Source organism: Arvicanthis niloticus, chromosome 14, assembly GCF_011762505.2.
Source record: "Arvicanthis niloticus isolate mArvNil1 chromosome 14, mArvNil1.pat.X, whole genome shotgun sequence".
In the NCBI taxonomy this organism is placed as follows: domain Eukaryota; kingdom Metazoa; phylum Chordata; class Mammalia; order Rodentia; family Muridae; genus Arvicanthis; species Arvicanthis niloticus.
The window spans coordinates 52,565,268-52,577,790 of NC_047671.1; positions in this window are offsets into that span (position 1 = coordinate 52,565,268).

Consider the following 12,523-nt stretch of genomic DNA (forward strand, 5'->3'; position numbering starts at 1 on the left):
ACTATAAAACCATGTTAGAGCCGAAAGTTGGCCTGAAAACCTGAAGCTTATGCTTCACAGCTGGGATGTAAGTTGGATTTAAACCCAGTTGAAGTGCAAAGTGATGGTATGCTCAGGGTGGTGACAGTGAACAGAGTGGGGTGTGCCCCGTGGTAGCAGTGGGGGAAAGTATACCGAGTGGACTTTGAAGGACAGAAGGTTTTTTGTTTTTGTTTTTGTTTTTTTGGTTTTTTTTTTTTTTTGTTTGTTTGTTTGTTTTTTAAGTCAACTGGTATCACCCACACATTCACCAGGGTGGTAGGGTGCATTGGGTTTCAAATTGGGTACTTTTAACACTTTAGTGCCTGACTGCTGTTCTTCACTGACTTGACTCAGTCACTTGTAGCTTTATTGGTCTGAACCAGCTCCTTGTTCCCAGGTTACAGACCTGCCTATCGTTCCAATAATCCTGTTTCACTTGAATGAAGGGAGTATGTCTTAAATGTAAAGCTTCTGGTTCTCACACTGTACTCTGAGGTCCAAATGACTGTCTGTCCTGTAACCTGATGTCTCAAACACCCAGTGAGAAGAGTCAATTCTTTAGTGTTCACCAACATGGGAGGCTTCACCAGAACAGGCTTTTGCTTTGGGCTCTGCTGTTTGTTTGCAGAACACCCAAGAGCAAGCGAACACACTCTTCCCAGCAGTACCTTAGGGTTTTGCCATTGTAAATGGGTCTAATGTGATATGACAAGACCAGAGAAATTGGATGTAAATTTACATTTTTTTGAATATGCTTGTTGTTTCACATGATACATTTAGGGTATGCAGCTCCTTTTGTAGTTTTTATTTTTACTATTTAAGTTTGGAAATGATGCCAAATTTTTGTATTTCTTTAATCAATGTGTTCTCCTTGGTGATATATATTGCATTATATATTGATGTGTGTATCAATATATACCGATATGTGTTACACTTACGCATACAAACACACAAGTGAGGGGTGAAAAGGTAGCCTGCACTCCCTAGCCTCTGCAGAGAGACCCTAAGAGCAGAATCTCGGTGTTGTGATGTACAGAAATGGAGAAGAGTATTAAACCATATTTAAGAATATATTTTGTGTGCTTGAGATTTTTTAGGAATGTTCCTAGAAAAGTCTGGACTACAGGAGACTAAATTCTTCCGTTTGTCAGATTAGTCGTGCCTAATAAATGCTTAGCCTTAGTTCTCACTGTATCTGTGTATGTGAAGGACAGCTGAGGTTGCATTGCTAGGGATATGCTAGAGGGACCTTCCACTTTCTACGGCCAAACTGATTTATAGCTTCCTCCACTGTACATGTCAGAAGGCAGTGTGCATGTATTTGGCTTTGGTTTTTGTTTGTTTGTTTTAAGGTATTTCAAACCTACCTGTATTCTATAGAGACAGGTAGTATCACCATCTAACAGGTAAGAAAGCAGTAAGAGTTTGATTAGCAGCTCTTTAGTAATGAAACCAAAATTTTATCCCAGTCGCAAGTTAATTTTTATCCCCTTGTATTTGAGTCCTGTAAAAGGGGGTCATAGTCCAGTGTGGTGGTACAGACACTGGAGGCAGAAGTAGAAAGATCACGTGTTCACATGTTCACGTGTTTGAGGTAGTTTTGGCTCCATAGCAAGATCCCGTCTCAAAAAAAAAAAAAAAAAAAAAGAAGAAAAGAAAAAGAAAGGAGAAAGAAAGAAAAAAAAAAAAGAAAAGAATAGCTAGTCCAGGGGGCTGAATAGTTGCTCAGCAGTTAAGGGCACTGACTGCGAGCCGGGCATAGTGATGTGTGCCTTGAATCTTAGCACTTGGGAGGCAGAGCCAGGTGGTTCCAGGTCAGCCAGGAGTACACAGAGAAACTTTGAAAAACTGGGGAGGAAAAAAGGTAATGCTGCTCTTGCAAAGTGCCTAGGTTCGATTGCCACACGGTGCTGCCCAGGGGGCTCTAACCACAGTCCTAGTGCATCCACTCACTGCCTTCTGACCTTCCACTGGTACCAGGCACCCACAAGGTGCGCATACATGAAGGCAGGCAAAATAATACTCAGTTATAGTCCAGATGGCAGAGCAGAAATTAGCCTGGCATTAAGTCTTTCTCCCTAGAGGTTTGGGAGCTTCAGAAGCCTAGTTAAGAGACATTAAGGTTCGTGGCTTGCGATTTCCAGGTTTGGAAGAAAGCTGGCCACCAGCAGCTCTACTCTTACCCATCCAAAAAGTACTCAAACCAGTCTTCCTCTGGAAAGAGCACAGTAAAGGTAGGTTTTCTCCTACAGCATGCGTAAGTGGGTATTCTCAAAGACAACAAGCTATTGGGAGTGCAGGATATGTGGGCTGCACCTCTTGCCTGTCTGGGCCTGCAGTGCTGTTTCTCCAGCTCCCATTCCCATACCACAACACTCCCAGACAGGCCCAGTCGATGGAGGGCTGAGTGCCAGCTTCTCACTTGTAGCCAACTTGAATGAGTGCTAGTTGGGGTTTGCAGCTGCCAAAGTCCCACCCTGATGGGACTGTTCTAGAGATATGGGAGCTGACTGGTCAGGGGGTGTGGAAACATGGTGTTAGAGCTTGTGAGGCATGGCTTTTTTCCCTTGTAGCAGTTTGGGCACCACAATGTGACATGTAACCAAATGAAATCAGAGGCACACATTCAAGATGTTCAAGGTTTTCTTGGCCCGTGAACTCTGGGGAGCCACCCCCAGGAATCTCACAACTTGGCAGGCTCATCCTTACCTGGGCTCAGCTAGGAACTAGCCTGGTATTAGTAATTGCCTGTAATCCCTGCTACTTGGGAGGCTTGGGTAAATCAAAGTCAGCCATGTCAAATTAGTGAAATCCTTTCTTAAAGCAAAGGGCTGGGATGTAGTTCAATGGCAGTGTTTGTCCAGTGTGTGTGACAGCTTTGGGCTTGGCCCCTGTTGCCATAACTACCCCCACACAGTTCCCCAGTACAAGAAGTTTTAAAAGCCCTGGCTCTGAACTCTATGTGATGACACACCCATAACAGCAGGAGGCAGGAGACTGCTGAGCTTTCCAGGGCAGGCCAGCCTTTTACCTGCCAAGACCCTCTTACAGATCAAGGATTTCATGGGGGTGGGGGATAGGGAAAGGGGATAACATCTGAAATGTAAATAAATAAAATATCGAACAAAAAAAAAAAAAAAAAAAGGATTTCATAGAGAAGGGTACATCAATTGTGTAGTCCAGTACCTGGTATCTATGATGAGACTTGCTATCAAGATTCCATGGCTACTAACCTTTTGTGTGGAGGTATCCAGAGTGACTTCCTGCTGTTGGACACAAGGTGGTGCTATACTACAAGGATACTGGCTGTGGAGGAAACCTGCTTCATCAGAAAAGGCAGGATTTCTTAGCCAGCATCAGCAGATTTCTAGGACTGCTTGCTTTGTCCTTAAAATCTACGGAAATAGGGATGACAGCCAACCAAAGGAGGGGGGTGACTACAGAGAAGCACCCGGGAGGCTCATTTCACCTCTGCTCAGTTGTCGCCCTCTGAAATCTAGGTTTGAACTACCACCTGTAAAATAACAACAGTTATATAATCCTTAGGAAAAACTCAGGTGTTCCTGTCAGGTTCTCACGGCATTACATAACATTCTAGGGCTCTACTGGGTTCCAAAGCCATGAATTGCAGACCATTCATGCTTTAAGAGGGAAAAGAAAAAACAGTGGTGGTGCGGTAAGGTTAAGTGGGCGGGCCTTACCGACTGCTAGCATGCTTTCCAAGGTGACCACCAGCTTTTGTTGTGTCTGGAAGGCACCAGTTAGCATTTCTTTGCCACAACACACATTTTTACTGGCTAGCCAGCCAGTCCCCTCCCCACCGTTGGGAATAAAAGGAGATCCTATGACTTTCCTTGGAGAGGGTTTCTAGAATTCCTCCAGCATCTTACGCCAGACCATATAGCATTTGGGGAATGGAATAGGAAGATCAAGGTCATCCCCAGCTATTATAGAGTGCATTTAATGCCAGCCTGGATTACGTGAGACCCTGTCTCAGGAAAACAAAAATTAACCAATGTCTTTAAAGAATAGGTGGAATTGCCGGGCGGTGGTGGCCCACGCCTTTAATCCCAGCACTCGGGAGGCAGAGGCAGGCGGATTTCTGAGTTCGAGGCCAGCCTGGTCTACAGAGTGAGTTCCAGGACAGCCAGGACTACACAGAGAAACCCTGTCTCGAAAAACAAAAAAACAAAAAAAAAAAAGAATAGGTGGAATTTTCAAATGGTAGTGTTTGTTCTTGTGGTAAGTAGGTTAGTTCATTTTACGGTTCTGGGGTTGAACCAGGAACTCTATATGCTAAGCATGCACTCTGCTATGACGACACATTCCTGCCTCCTACCCACCCCACCTCATCTGAAAAGAAGGTCTTGCAAACCTGCCCTAGCTGGCCACAAACTCTTGGTCTCAAGCAATTTTTGTTTGCCGTTTTTGTTTTGTTTGTTTTTTGTTTGTTTTTCTTTTTTGTTGTTTTGTTTTTCGAGACAGGGTTTCTCTGTGTAGCCCTGGCTGTCCTGGAACTCACTCTGTAGACCAGGCTGGCCTTGAACTCAAAGATTTGCTTCCTCTGCCTCCCAAATGCTGAGAGTAAAGGTGTGGAACTCCAAACACCTGCTCCAAGTGATTCTTCGTGCTCAGCCTCAAGTAACTGGCACATGCATTGTGCCAGATTTGTCCCCACTATATTTTTTGCTTGTGACTAGTTATATCATGTTTTTATTTGCTATTTTAGAGGTGCGTGCAACAGTATATGTGGAAATTAAAGGACAGCTTGGAGGAGGTGGTTCTTTCCTGCCCACTGAGCCCTCTTACCTGACTCCTTCCCCTGCTCTTCAAATTATATTGTTGATAGGACAGCTAACACTCAGAGGTGGACTATCGATAAAACCTACTCTAGTTAAATAATTACTGTGGTTTTGTAAGAGAATGTTCTTAAGTACATGTTGATTTATCGAGAGGTTAAAGTAGATGAGTTTTACAGTCGGGAGTAGTGGTGCACTCCTTTAATCCCAGGAGAGGAAGGTGGGTTTCTGTGAGCTCAAGGTCAGTCTGAGTTCCAAGACAGCCAGAGCTACATAGTGGAACCCTGTCTAGAAGGAAAAAAAGTATCACTGGACACAGTGGCATACACTGGTGATCCCAGCACTCCGGAGACTGAAGCAGCAGCATTACCAGGAGTGCCAGAGCAGCCTCAGCCCTGTAGCTAGTCTCAAAACCAAACCACAACAGCATCATGTAACAAATGATTTAGGGGCAATGTGAATATCCATTATCCAGCAGGGTGATGGAGTCCTAACTAGTTCAGAAGGTTCTTAAGTTGGTTTGATTCTTTGTGCAAGTTTGTTTTGACTCACAGTTTGGGTTTGGCTTAAGTCAGTTCTAAGTCAGTCAACCTGGGTCTGAAGCCTGGGAGTTGCCTGGAAAGGGGTCAGGGCCAGGAAAGGAGCTGCTGTCCTGTGCCCTGGAATTAGTTGGTCTTGGGCTTTGAACTGGGTGAAATGAAGCAGGTGAGATAAAGAACAGGGGTTGGGGCTGGAGAGATGGCTCAGTGGTTAAGAGCACTGACCGCTCTTCCAGAGGTCCTGAGTTCAACTCCCAGCAACCAAGCAACCACATGGTAGCTCATAACCATCTGCAGTGGGATCTGATGCCCTCTTCTGGTGTGTCTGAAGATAGCTACAGTGTATTCATATACATAAAACAAGTAAATCTTTAAAAAAAAAAAAAAGTCTCAGAAGAATGAAGCTCAATCACAACTTTAAAAAGAAGAATGAGCTGATTGGGGGCCTTGGGGTCTAGCTAGACAAGCAACAACAGACAGGTTCACTATCTGCGAACCTGGAGCCCAACCTCAGGACTCGGCACTACAGTAACCTAATACCTAAAAAAAAATGTTTAAAAAAAAAAGGTTTTGGGGCAGGAGACCAGAGCTCAGTGCCCATTCACAACAGTCCCGGAGGATCTGACTCCCTCTTCTGACATCTGCAGGTATTGCACATATGCACTGACACAGGCATGGAAAACGCCCATACATATTTTTTTTTTATGTATATAAGTGTTTTTGACTGCATGTATGTGCACCAACATGTATACAGTAACTGCAAAGGTCAGAAGAGGACATCAGATCCCATGCAACTAGATGTGTGCTAGAAACTGAACCTGGGTCTTCTATAAACTCAACGCATGCTCTTAACTGCTGATCCGTCTCTCCAGCCCCTAATACTTTCATTTTAAGACAAGGTTTGCTATGTAGCCCAGGCTGGCTCTACATCCCAAGTGCTAGACTTACAGTCACATGTCTCTATGCCTGACCCTATCTATCTTTGAGAATCATAATTTTAGGCATCAGAAGAGCCTTGGGTCCTATCCTGTAACCTTCACTGAAAAGACAGCTGAAGTCCAGAGAGCAACATCACAGCTTGCTGAGCTCTTAACAGCAAGTGAGTTAACTTGAGTGTCCCCCAGTATGACTCCTATGTCTGTGGCCTCAGCAAACAGATAACCTTGCTCTTCACCTAAGTCCTCATTTGGAGTTTTAGGTCTACGTGTAAGCGGAGGTCAGCCGCAGAGGTGACAGGTGAGTTTGTGAGGCAGACCTGATTTGATCGGGCATTTTATTCAGTTTTCAGGAAATTACTCAAATTTCAGGGTCCTGATATTTATACTCAACATTTCTCATTTGTTTATTAACTTTATTAAGGTATGGTTTACACATAGAGTGAGACCACTCCTAATATAGGTGACTATAAAGCTCACACTATAATCTCATTTTTTGAGGCACTCTTACTATGTATCCCTGGCTGGCCTGGACTGAGAGATCTTTCTGCCTCTCCCAGAATCTCACAGTGTGCACCACTATGCCTGCCTACTGTTTCTTTTTCTTTTTTTTTTTTTTTTTTTTTTCTAAGACATGGTCTTATACTATATTCCAGAGTAGCCTGGAACTCCCAACATAGAGAAGGCTGGCCTGAGATCTTCCTGTCCTAGCCTTCAGAGATTGCAGGCCTGTGTAGCACATCTGTCAAGACTGAACCCTTCAACTCTGGAGTCTGCACTTAACTTCAGCTGTCAAAGCTCAGTTAAACTGTTGGGCACCCAATTCACATCTGGAGAGACAGAGAAATGATTGGAATGAGAAGAGACCCCACATACTTGGTGCTGAAGTGTTGCAAGGAAAAAAAATCACAAGTAGTGTACCACACGGCTGTATGAGGGTCAGAGTCATGGCTTTCCTGGTGAATCTGGGTCCTTCCTAGTTTTCAGTTGTGGTGAGTAATACTGCTACTGACATTCATATATGTTTTTAGTAACTTGAGGGAGTGGGGAGATGGCTCAGTTGATAAAATGTTTGCTTTACAAGTAGGAAGATGTGAGTTTGAACCCCAGAAACCCATACAGGGAACTGGATGTGGCAGTGCAACTGAATACTGGAGAAGCAGAGCAGACCCCTGTGGCTCTCTGACCAGCCAGTCTAACCTACTTGGTAAGTAAGCTCCAGGCCAGGGAGAAATCTTGTTTCAAAGAAACAAAGTGGAGAGCTGGAGAGATGGCTCAGCAGTTCAGAGCACAGCTGCTCCTCCAGAGGACGCAGGTTCTGTTTGAAGCGTCCACATGGCAGTTCACAACTGTCTAAATTTAAAGAAACAAAAAGGCACTGGGCACAGTAGTACATGCCTTCAATCCCAGGCAGGTGGATCTCTGAGTTCGAGGCCAGCCTGGTCTACAGAGTAAGTTCCAGGACAGCCAGGGCTACACAGAGAACTCCTGTCTCAAACAAAATCAAACAAAACAAAGGTAAACTGGTAAGCAGGCAAAGATCTTTTGAGTTCAAGGCCTGATCTACATAGCAAGTTCAGGCCATCCAGGACTACACAATGAGACTCTGTCTTTAAAAAAAAAAAAAAAATCAATAGCTCCCAGATAAAGTACTTGCCAAGCATGGGTGAAGAATTGAATTCCAATCCCTAGAATCCATGTAAAAGATGGGTGAGCATGATCTGAGCTAGTGACATACGGAGGACACATGGAGTGCCTCAAGCAAGCTGGCTAGCCAGGCTAGCCAAAATGGTGACCTCCCAGCTCAGTGAGAGACCCTGTCTCAATATACAAGGTGAAAGGCATTCCAGGAAGACACTAGCTATGTCAACACTGTGTGTCCACAGGAACATACAAACACACATGCACCTGCACCCACACACATGCAAAAAAGACAGCACCTGGATAGCATCTGAAGTGCCCATGAGCGTACACACACTGTTTTGGCTTCTCCGTGTCCTACTTACTTTCCTAGGGTTGTGACAAAATACCATGACCAAGGAAACTTGTAGAAGTACGAGTTTATTTGGGGCTTACAGTTCCAGAGGGATAGGAGTCTGTCCATCACGATGGGAAACATGGAAGCAAGCAAGCTGCTGTGTTCTCGGAGCATTGGCTGAGAGCTCACATCTTGATCCATGAACAGGAAAGGGCATAGTAGGAATGGCATGAGTCTTTTGGAACCTCTCACCCCGCCCCAATACCACACCTCCTCCAACAAGGCCACACCTCCTAATCCTTCCCAAACAGTTCCACCATCTGGAGCCAGCCATTCAAGCTCACAAGCCTCTGGAAGCCATTCTCATTTAAGCCACCAGTCAGGTTGATGTCTCAGAATAGAATCAGGCTGGGTGATCCTCCTGTCTCAGCCTCCTGAATGCTTGGATTACAGGCATGTGCCACTGTGGTAGAATGTCTAACACCCAAACAAGCCTCCAAAAATTTTCCTCAGTTGTCTCATTCTACATTCCCACCAGCAGTGCAGAGCCCAAGCTCTCCTTGCCGACCCTTGCACCCGTGCATAGCCCAGCCGTCTTTGTTCTAGCTCCTTAGTGGGTGGGAAGCAGTAACTCAATTTTCATTTGCATGTCCTTAAGGACTAATTCTGTTTCAAATTTTCTTATGATCATTGTCTATTTATATAATACTGTTTGTCCTTGTCTTTTTCATTTGTGTGCACACATGCACGTATACACACACACACACACACACGCTCATGGGTATATATATATGCACATACAGTATTATCTTGAGTTCCCCCACATTTCATATGTGGCGGTCAGAGAGAGATTGTATACGTTCGTGCTTCTCTGTTATGTGAATCCTGGGGGACAAATGGGTTGTCAGGCTTGGAAGCCAGGACCTTTCTTCACTGAGCTAGCTCAAGAGCCTCATATTTCACTTTTTTGTTTCCTTTTCTTGATGCTTCTTTGAGACTTTGTATTATGTTGTTGTGATGCTGGGGCACACTTGGGACTTCATACATGCGTGACAATCTAACAATGAGCCACACCCACGGCCCGCCAGACTTTCTGAAGACTGGCTTGTGAGCCTTAGTCTTTACTGGCTGGGCTCTCTATGCCTCTCGAAAGCTTTTTACAGATTTGTTTCCTTAAATGTCGTGTGTGTGTGTGTGTGTGTGTGTGTGTGTGTGTGTGTGTGTGTATGCGTGTGTACGCGCGCGCACGCGCGTGCACACGCATGCGGATGCCCGGGGCCAGAAACTATAATTCCAGGCATTTGTGAGATACCCAACATGGGTGCTGCAATGCACACTGGCATATCCCAGCACCCTCTCTCTTGACTTTTTTTGAGACAGTTATCTCTCTGTGTAGCCCTCCCAGGGGGACTTGCTATTTAGACCAGACAGACTTCAAACCCACAGAGATCCCCCTGCCTCTACTCCCAAGTGCTAGGTTAAAGGCACATTCCATCATACCAGCTCTGGGATCCTCTTGAACATCAGTGAGAGCCCCTAACCACTGAGCCATCTCTCCAGCTCCTCCTCAAAGGTTTTCACTTTGGATGGAGTCTAGCTTATTTGTCTCCTGTTGAGAATCCTTTCTCAAAGTCCAGACATGGTAGGTATGGTGGTGCACACTTGTCACCTGTACATGGGGGATCAAGAATCCCCGGCCAGGGGCTGGAGGTGCTCAGCAGTCAGCACTGGGAGCTCTTCCAGACGACTCAGCTTTGATTCTCAGCACCACATCCTTAGTATTTCCTCTAGGCTCTGCCCAGCAGTTACCTGGCAACAGCTGCTGGCCAGATGTGAGAGAGCCAGGAGCCAGATTCAATCTCTCTCTCTCTCTCTCTCTCTCTCTCTCTCTCTCTCTCTCTTTCTCTCTCTCCCCTTCCCTCCCTCCTTCTCCCCTGCCCTCTCTGTCTCTCTGTCTTTGAATCTCTCCCTCTCTCCTGTCTTTCGCCCCCTCTCTCCCACGTGTCCCTGGCCAGCCTCTTCCCTTCTTCCTCTCTTCATCTCTCCTTTCTTTCTGTCCTTCTCTGTCCCTCTTCTCTGCCTCCACCCCCTTCTCCAGGTCCTAAATAAACCTCCTTTTATACTGAGCTTGTGGTAAGGCTGATCCCTCAAGGGGATGCCTCTGCATGGGTCCACTAAGGGGCCCCGTGTGTTTTTATAAAAAACAACATGCATGGCAGCTTACAACTGTCACTCCAGTCCCAGGGGATTTAATGCCTTCCTCTGGCCTCCCAGGGCACCAGGCACACAAGAGGTATATTGGTAATATATGCCAACAAAACACTCATGCACATAAAAATGAAAATTAAAAAAAAAAAAAAAAACCATAGGACCAGCCTGGCTCCATAGTAAAACCACATTGCCGTGTTATTTTGATTTATACAGCTTTATAGTAAATTTTTAAATCATGAAGTATGAGTCCAAATGTTTTCTGTTTAGGATTTTCTCCTTCTTAGAGGTCTTAGAATTGCACATGAATTTTGAGAATAGGTTTTCTTCTTGCAGAGGAGGCTCTATACTTTGAAAGGCTTCATTCAACTGTAGGTTCTTTCAAGCAGCACTGCAGTCTTAAAAAGATAAGTCTTAAGTCGGGTGTGGTGGTACGCACCTGTGATACTAGCACTCAAGAGGCAGAGGCAGGTAGATCTCTATAGGTTTGAGGCCAGCCTGGTCTACAGAGTGAACCCCAGGCTGGCCAAGACTACAGAGTAAGACCCTGTCTTTCAAAAACAAACAATAAGAATGCCTTGCAATCTAAGAACATAGAATGCCTTTCTATTCGTTTAGATCTTCTTTCTTTCAGCAACGATTTATAATTTCCATTGTATAAATCTTTCTATCCAGAGTTAAATTTATTCCTGGGCATTTCTTTTGTGGTTGAAAATGGAACTGTTTTCTGAATTTCCTTTTCAGATTGTTCACTTTGCAGGTACCACCCTGGTTTTGATTTGCATTTGTCTGAGCAGTAGTGGGGGGCATCTTTTCATATGTTTATCAGCCATTCAAGTGCCTTCAGGGATCTTTCTATCTCAGCTCTGCATTTCCATGATCACAAAGCAGCTCCCGGTACTTTCCCTGACACCTTTCTTCCCTTCCCTTCCCTTCTCTGCATTTTCTTTTTGTAGAATAAAAAAAAAAAAATCTAAATAAAATTGAGTATTTTGTCTGCATTATATCTGTGCACCATTTGTGTCTGTTGCTACAGAGGCCAAAAAAGAACACTGGATGCCCTAGAACTGGAATTACAGTTTTAAGCAGCCATGTATATGGTTACTGGGAATTGAACTTGAGTCCTCTGGAAGTGTAGCCAGTGCTCTTAACCTCTAAGCCATCACTCCAGCCCCTCCTCTGCGGTTTTACTTTCAAACCTTAACAGATGTGGGTGGACACTGGGAGCAGCTGTCCAGGACAACACTAAGCTCTGCGGCTTTCAGTATGTTAGTTAGCTTTTCTTTCAAGTTTAAACTAATGTTTTATTAAATATACAAAGCTGTTTATCCCACACTATAGAAAAGCAAAGGGCCAGACTCAGGAATATTTCATGAACAAAAGAGACAACCCCTATCCAACTGGCTTCCCGACTAGTGGAATAGTTCTAACTGCTGGGAGTTCTAATTGTGACAACCATCTGAAGGAGGGCTACATGTGGGGCAAGCTGACCAGACAGAGAAAAAGGAGAGCCCTAATCCAGAACAGCTCACTGAGGAGGCGCATGTGAACAGAGTTTCTTGAACTAATGGGGATTTTAAAGCATTAAATTGGAGAGACCAGGAAATAGAGCCTGGTATGGTACACACCTGTCATCCCAGCACTTGGGAGTTCAAGGAAGGTCAGGAGTTCGAGGCCTGCTTCCCATACAGAGCAAATTTGAGAATGGGCCAAACTATGTGAGACCATGTGGGGAAAGGGGGACAAGCCAGGGAGCAGACCCAGATGTGTGTGAAAGGCAGGACTAACGTCATAATTTAATCTGAAGAATATGAGAGACCACTGAGGTAATTTATGCAGGGAAATAACAAACTCATCTTTTTCAAAAGGTCCTTATGGGCACAGTGCAGTAGTGGGAAAGAACTTGCAGTGTTATTGGGAAGCTCTGAAGCTACTTCATATCCAAGGAGAGGAAACTTACAGAGCCTCTGACTGTGACATTGGATAAGATTCGAGACACACGGAAGGGTCCAGAGTGTGTACTGCTTGTAATTACAGAGGAAC